This window comes from Myotis davidii, unplaced genomic scaffold (genome assembly GCF_000327345.1).
Source record: "Myotis davidii unplaced genomic scaffold, ASM32734v1 scaffold967, whole genome shotgun sequence".
NCBI classification, from domain to species: domain Eukaryota; kingdom Metazoa; phylum Chordata; class Mammalia; order Chiroptera; family Vespertilionidae; genus Myotis; species Myotis davidii.
The window spans coordinates 1,145,469-1,153,669 of NW_006383014.1; the positions used below are offsets into that span (position 1 = coordinate 1,145,469).

General features: G+C 40.8%; 1 long non-coding RNA gene across 1 annotated transcript in view; it reads left to right on the plus strand.

The window, feature by feature from the left end:
• Positions 1-6,966, plus strand: part of LOC107181665 — a 25,861-nt gene extending 18,895 nt beyond the window's left edge. Inside the window, exons 3-4 of the long non-coding RNA XR_001512355.1 lie at positions 2,616-2,653; positions 6,816-6,966. This is a non-coding gene — a long non-coding RNA (uncharacterized LOC107181665). The remainder of the gene's footprint in view (positions 1-2,615; positions 2,654-6,815) is intronic.
• The last annotated feature ends 1,235 nt before the right edge of the window (positions 6,967-8,201 follow it).

The window sequence follows — 8,201 nt, forward strand, 5'->3', positions numbered from 1 at the left end:
CAAAGGAGCCACTGAGGAAGAGCCAGGAACTAGTGTGGGATGTGGGGGAGGAGGGTTGAATGATTCAAATATGCAATGGCATGAGGCTGAGATGGTCTGAAGTATTCCTTTCATAGTTGGCATATTACTCTCCATTCTGTAATCATCAGGTCTGAATACTGTGCTTCATATATTGTGTTAGGGGCAAGGGACATTTATTGTTCCTGCCTTAAAATAGCTTGGGAGCTTCTGTGAGAAAGTAACAAGTAAACAGAATTTGCATATTACCCTTTAATTATATAGGATAGAAGCCTGGTGTATGGGTGGGGGCTGGCTGGCTTGCCCTTAAGGGTATCCAGGATCAGGGTGGGGGTCCCTCTGGGGTGCCTGGCCAGTCTGGGTGGGGGTCCTCGCTGGGGTTCCTGGCCAGCCTGGGTAGTGGGCAGAGAGTTGTTTGCAGGCTGGCTGTGCCCCCCCAGCGGGAACCCTCATCCCATGAGGGTGTGGCCATCTTGGGTGAGGGGCTGATAGCTGTTTGCAGGCTGGCCATGGTCCCCAGCCACTCAAGCTCCCAGTGGAGGCTGGCTGGGAGCAGGCATCTGGGGTTTATTTATCTTCTATAATTGAAACTTTTTTGCCTTGAGCAGAGGCCACAGCCAGCCAGGGCAGGCAGGAAGCTTGGCTTCCTCCATCACCGGGGCAACCAAACCTCCTGCTTGCTCCAGCTCTGTGGCTGCCAGCTGCCATCTTGATTGGGTTAATTTGCATATTTGCATATAGTTGCTCTGATTGGCTGGTGGGTGTGGCTTGGGGCATAGTGGAGGTGTAATCAATTTGCATGTTTCTCTTTTATTAGATTAGATATTATTTGGTATCTGGTTTCTTTAACTAAACATAATATTTTTATGATTGTTCCACATTGTTGAGTATAGTTCATTTTATAAATATAACATAACTAGAGGCCTGGTGCATGAAATTCATGCACTTCGGGGGGGGGTCTCTCAGCCTGGATTGTGAGAGGGCACAGGCCAGGCCGAGGGAGTGCATGATCAGTGTCTGGGAGGGATGCAGAAGGTTGGCCAGCCGGGGAGGGACCACGGGAGGGCTCCAGGGCATTTCCGGCCCATTTCGCTCAATCCCGATTGGCCGGACCCCAGCAGCAAGCTAATCTACGAGTCAGAGCATCTGTCCCCTGGTGGTCAGTGCATGTCATCGTGACTGGTCAACTGGTCAACTGTCTGTCTCCTGGTGGTCAGTATACGTCATAGAGAGCTGTTGAGCAGCCTTAGCCTATCATTAGCATACTACGCTTTGATTGGTTGACCAGCTGACTGGACAATTGGATACTTAGCATATTAGGCTTTTATTATATAGGATATTTGTTCATTCTATATCTGATGGACATAGTGCTGCTATCATCTATAAAAGCCCAGTGACTGTTAGGGCAGAACAACCAGAACAACCAGAACGACTGGTGGCTATGACACGCACTGAGGTAGCCAACCAGCCTGATCTGGGCTATGATCACCCCCTCTCTCCCCCAGCTGGACCACCCCTACCCCCCATCGGGGCAGGCCAGCTGGACCCCACCTGTGCACCAGACGGCAAAGAGGACCTGCAGGCTGCCAGGAGCAACAGCGAAGGGTAGGCACATTCAAAAACAGAAAAACTTTAAATAAACAGACATGAAGATCATATTGGGAAACTGAGAGTAGAGGCCCGGGAAGAATGCAAAAATCATTAAAGGGCCATCATCCATCTTGTTATACGTTTGTAAACAACACATAAACAAATTCATCTCCTGGCACGTGAAATGCAAAACAGTTCTGTTGTGGGTATTCTTTTGGCCATCCTTAAAGTATAATTAGATCCAGCTGGAGGAAACTATAGCTTTCAACATTAGACCCCCTGGCCAGCCCCGCCCCCGATTGGCCCTCACTGGGGAGGGCTGGATAGACCCCACCTGTGCATGAATTTGTGCACTACAGTTCTAGTTCTTATATATATATCTCTTGGATTATATATGTAATGCATTTCTGTTAGGTAGGAGTGGATTTGGGTCATGGAAAATGCATATTTTCAATTGTAGTAGATAATAATGATTTTCCTAAGAGGCTGGACCATACTCCCAAGAGCACCATTAAAGAGTTCCTGTTGATCTGTAGACTTGCTAAAACTTGGAATTGTCAAACATCTGAATTTTAGACATGTGGAGGCTATTCTATGACTGTTCATGTCACTTTAGTTTCCATACTCCTGATTATAATGTCGTTGTGCACCTGTTTACATGTTTATTGACCATTTGGATATCCTCTTTCCAAAAATATTTTCTCCTGCCTATTTTTTCTATTAGGTTGTCTGTTTTTATCTTTTTTCTCATTGATTTCAAGGAGTTTCTTATATATTATCTTATGAGCCCTTTGACTATTATATATGTTTCAACTTTCAACTCTTTTTTCTTATCCTGTCATTTTCCTTTTAACTCCTTGGAGTTGTATTTAATAAACAGATATTCTTAATTTTAATGTTAATATGGGCCCATTTATCATACCGCTTTACCTTTATGATTAGTGCTGTTTCCTTTTTTGTTGTTTTTATTTTATTTACTTATTTGTTTATCATTTTTATTTTTCCAGTTTCATGGAGATATAGTTGGCATATAACATTGTGTAAGGTAAGGTGTGCAATGTTGTGACCTGATACCTTTATATATTATAAAATAATTGTGACCAGAGCATTTGTTAGCACATCTGTCCCATCACATGGAAACCCTTTCTTTTTTGTAGTGAGAACATTTAAGATCTACTCTCTTAACAACATTCAACTATATGATACAGTGTCACTAGCTTATAATCACTATGCTATACATCCAACCCCCAGAGCTTGTTAAATTAGTGCTTTATCTGTTATTAATCTTTCTTTTACTTCAGGTCACAAAGTTTAAGTGATTTATAATTTTCCCTACTTCTCTGAATTTTGCCTCCCATCTTTCACTTCTGTGCACTGAAACCACACATACATTTTTTGCCTCAATTCTGTTTTCTGGGGAAATCAGGCAAAGACAATGTATTTTGTCCTGAGCATACAGATATATTTTTTATTCTAGTCTGATTGTTTATGTTTTTAATTGGTGCTTTAGGCCTTCTATACTTAATGTAAGTATTAATATATTTAGGTGTTTTTTTTCCTGTTCTATATCTTTTTTTTTAAATTTTCTTATTGTCCTTGTTGGGTTATATTGTATAACAATTTAATTTGAAAGATAAACATCCTTTTGTTAAATTTTTAGTGATCCTTTTAGAAATTATAACATGCACCCTTGACTTACTAAAGTCTAATGTTGATTGATAATTTACCAACCATTTTTTTAAACAAAGTTAAAATCATAGAACATTTAATTTGTCAATCCACATGAATAATACATGCTATTATTGCTATGTATTTTATTTTAACTTATACAAGACATGATTATTATTGTTTTAACAATCAAATTTTCTTAGCTTGTATTCTTTCAAAAGTAGACTTTAGCCCTAACCCATTTGACTCAGTGGATAAAGTTTCGGCCTGTGGACTCAAGGGTCCCAGGTTTGATTCTGATCAAGGGCATGTACCATGGTTGTGGGCACATCTCCAGTAGAGGGTATGCAGGAGCAGTTGATCGATGTTTTTCTCTCTCACTGCTGTTTCTAACTCTCTATGCTTCTCCCTTCCTCTCTGTAAAAAATCAATAAAAAATACATATTTTTAAAAGTAGGCTTTAGACAAGAATTTGGGAATAGATTGTGTATAGGGGAGGTGGTCTCTGGAAGAATGATCCTATATAATAAAAGGGTAATATGCAAATTGACCCTAACAGCAGAATGACTGGGAATGACTGGTCACTATGACACACACTGACCACCAGGGGGCAGACGCTCAATGCAGGAGTGTCTGTGGTCAGTGCGCTCCCACAGGGAGAGTTCTGCTCAGCCACAAGCCAGGCAGGTGGCTGCCAGTACAGCGGTGGTGGTGGGAGCCTCTCCTGCCTCCTCAGCAGCACTAAGGATGTCTGACTACAGCTTAGGCCTGCTCCCTGCTGGCAAGTGGACATCCCCCAAGGGCTCCTGGGCTGCCAGAGGTATGTCTGACTGCCAGCTTAGGCCCAATCCCCCGGGGAGAGGGCCTAAGCCTGCAGGTGGTCATCCCCTGACGGGTCCCAGACTGTGAGAGGCCACAGGCCGGGCTGAGGGACCACCCCAGTGCACAAATTTTTGTGCACTGGGCCTCTAGTAGGAAATAAGAAAAGGAAGGGAGAGAAGTTCATAAAGTTAATAAATATGCATCAATGAGTATGTTACTATACTGGGCAACTATAGATCAATATTGTTCTACAAAGAAACCATGTGAAACATATCTCAGAATCATCCCATGATTCTGGGCTACTTAGCGACTAGCAACCATCATTTATTGTTTGAGAGTTGTCCCTGGGGTGTTGATTCTCCCATACTTCCAGGTTGTTATCTGCTTGTAGATGAGTGAGCTTTCAAGGTGCTAGAGAAAGCCTTTAGGTAGAGAAAAAAAGAGAACAAGGGACTTGCAAAGGGAATTTTTCAGCATGCTGGAAACTGTCTTTTATTGCTGTTGCTATGGGGAAATGGACTGGAGAATCAACAGTGTCTTCTACAAAACATCCATTATGTTACCAGATACATCCACTCTCCATGTGTTCTTTTCCACTGTGTTTTTAATGCTTCAGGGTGGTGGCTGGTCACAATTAAAAAAACAAAATAAACAAAATTTGCTATCATAAGTCTTTCAAGGGAGTGTTAGTGGAATAAGTCAGAGTTCCCAGTGATGCTGATCTAGATCCAAGGAAATGCGCCCATGTGTTGTCTCCATCCCTGATACCATGGTCACTCTATTTGTAAGCCAATTGTGCTAGAACTCGGGTGGCTAAGGACAAAGGCTGGTTTAGCTCTACTGGATGAGTTAGCTTGTTCTTCAGGATATTCAATGGCTCCTCTACTATAGATGCTCTCTGGCGAGCATGAATGTGAGGCAAAATCTTCACAATTTGTCCCTACTTTCATAGGTCTTCCCACTTGCTTCTTCCAGAGACATCCTTGTCTTTCATCCTCTAAAGGTCTACAATGATCTATCTTCTATTTTCTTTTCTCTTTTGTAATGACTATACTGGTTCTTTGAATGGAGACATGACAGGGAGCAATATTTCTACATCATTTGAGTCTGAGGCTAACAGCAATATCTAAAATTCCAAATAGAATGTGGGATGGCTTTTGATTTACTATATTGGCTATTGGGTAAAGTGTCATGGGCTTCGCTTGGTCCTTTCCACTCTGATGGCTGTTACTCCACAGGTAAGAGAGATATTGGGAGGGTTCTGGCAGTCGCTAAATATATCCATTCTGATTATGCACTCAGAACATGGGGGAATCACCAGGAGTGTATCCATAGTCTCTTTGAATCAATTATACTCCATCTGATAGAAGGGTAATTATAGCATTTTATATTCCCTGGTACCAGTGTCAGCTCTGATTCTATATCCAGTAATTTTCAAAAGATATGGGTATTCCTTTTATCCTGGAAAATGGCACTAAGTCCCTTTGGGGCATAATGTAACTCACATTATGTAATCTTGTTTTGGCACTGTGAGTTTCTTTCTCAAAGGAACCTGACCTTTTTTCAATTGGCTGAGAATTGATTCAGAACCAGAGCCAGGAAAGGAATCATTATTTTCCAATAAGATGGTTAACACTGGGATTTTCTCATCATCTCTTATGTTTATATAGATGGAGCAGCACTCTCATTGGTTGTCCATCTATCTTGCCTCTAGAAATAGGATGGTCTATTAACCATTGCCACAGATTCTAATGGTCCAGGGCCCCTGATTGTCAGCCTGGCCTTGCTGCCTATTACAGTGATTATATCTCGGTTGCCTCTAATTATTGAGTGCTGAAACATGGTCTTTGCTATTCTGAAATCATATCATCCGTATTGACAATGGAGATTCCCATGAAGCATCTATGACTTCTGGCTCACAGAAAACAACCCCTCTCAGTACGATGCCTCAATGAAGAGGGAGGGTCCTTCAGTCCTTCCTGTGGACATAGTCAACTGCTACATTCTCTGCTATCATATAATTCATCTACTGTAATCTTTCTACTTCTTTGAAACTCCCGCTCTTTCCTCAATATTCTCCTAAGAAAGCCTGGCACAGTGGATCTAAACTTTATTATGAACTGGATCAGTTTTTTAAAAAAACTCTGGTTAACACATGTAAACACTTCCAAATTAATTAAAAAATTGTTGATAGTAATGTTCACCTTTCTTATATATATGATATATTTCTGTCTTTTAAAATAAAAGACACTTGCATGCTTACTGATATATGCTCCAATAATTACTCAAAGACCTAAAAAACATGTTGGTATATCCCTTGTCTCTATTTTATATCATCATTCCTCAATCAAGGTTTTTATTTTTTTTAATCCATTCATTCCCTCTCTTTCTTGTCCTTAAATACAGATTTTCTTAAAAAAAAAATCCTTTGAACGAGAATGCAATCAGCCTACATTAAAGTAGGAGAGTCATTAACAAAAACAATAGAGGCTGTTGACCCAACATATGAGATGGCAGTGAGGGTGATCCAAAGAAGTGGTGATAGCATTGGTACTCCCACTGCTCAAGTCCACCTTCTTGATTACCTATTCAGGGCAACATGACTGAGAAGGTGGAACAGGCTACAAGAACATCTTTAGTGATAATGATTTTAAAAAGCAACTATACTTTCTCTTTTCTTTCCAATATTGTGATATTTGCCTGCTTCTTTTCTGTAGCATGGGAATGCACCACTGAAATAATCCGCGGAGGGACTGCAGTTGCTGCTCTTTTGGATTCACCATATTTGTGTCAGGACTATGATTCTTGAAGAATGTTCCCAGCCAATGACTGAACATGGCAAGAGTACAAATGGAGGATAATTCTGGCAAGATGTGGGACTCTTCCAATGGGTAACTTTGCCTAGGACTAAGCCACAGTCCAAGACTCTTCCAGCCCAATTCTTTTTCTCTTTATCCTTTATTAGATATCAGACTCACATCATAGTTAGAAGGCTCACTTCGTTTTCTGCTTCTTTCTCTAATACATTTTCTGTACATTGTATTAGTTATCTATTAGTGTATAACATATTCCCAAAATTAATGTCTAATAACAGCAACAGCATACATTTAATAACTCACAGCTATTGTAGGTCAGAAATATGGGCATGACTTAGCCAGATCTTTTGCTTCAGGGTCTCCCATCTGGTTGCAATCAAATGCCAGCTTCAGGGTCTCATCTGAAGCTCAACTGCAGAAGGATCTGCCTGGTTTGGTTTCTGTGAACTGTTCTACTGAGGACCTCAGTTCTTGGCTGACTGTTGGCTGGAGGCTGGAGGCCTCCCTTAGTCCTTTGCCACAAAGGTGTTCCCACCATGATGGGAGAGAGAGAGAGAGAGAGAGAGAGAGAGAGAGAGAGAGAGAGAGAGAGAGACTCAGGGAGATGGAAGTCATATTTTACTGCTTTATTATTTATTTATTTAAAAGCAAGTCACTTAGGTAGCTGCCTACCATATACATCTAATGCTATCTTAAAACATTTTTTTAAAATTTATTGATTGTTTTAGAGAGAGGGAGGGAGGGAGGAAAAAGGAGGAGGAGAGATTTGTTGCTCCACTCATCTATGCATCTACCACTGGTTGATTTTCACTTGTGTCCTGACCAGGGTTCAAACCTGCAAACCTGGCATATCCAGATCACACTCCAACCAACTGAGCTACATGGCCAGGGACTCTAATATCACCTTGATGAATGCGCCTCGGAGGACTCATGTTACTCAGAGGACCAAAACTCACACATCTCTAAAAAATTCTAAAGAACAGCTTTCCTTATTAGAATATTTGATTTTAACAAGGGGGTATTCTCTCATAAAAAATGAAATTGTTTTGTTGTTATTGCTATTTTAATATGTCCGAATAAAGGGGATTTATGCATTATAAATTAATATATTTTGTTTCATAAGTGACTGCAAATGGAGTGGAACTCAAACTGAAACCACTGTAGGCAGGAAGGATACTATTTCTTTGGTTAGGGCAGGTTTATAGGCATATACTTTTTCTTTCTGCAAATAAGATGATTTGTTTCACATCAGTTACTCAAACAAATGTATCAGAACGATCCCTACCA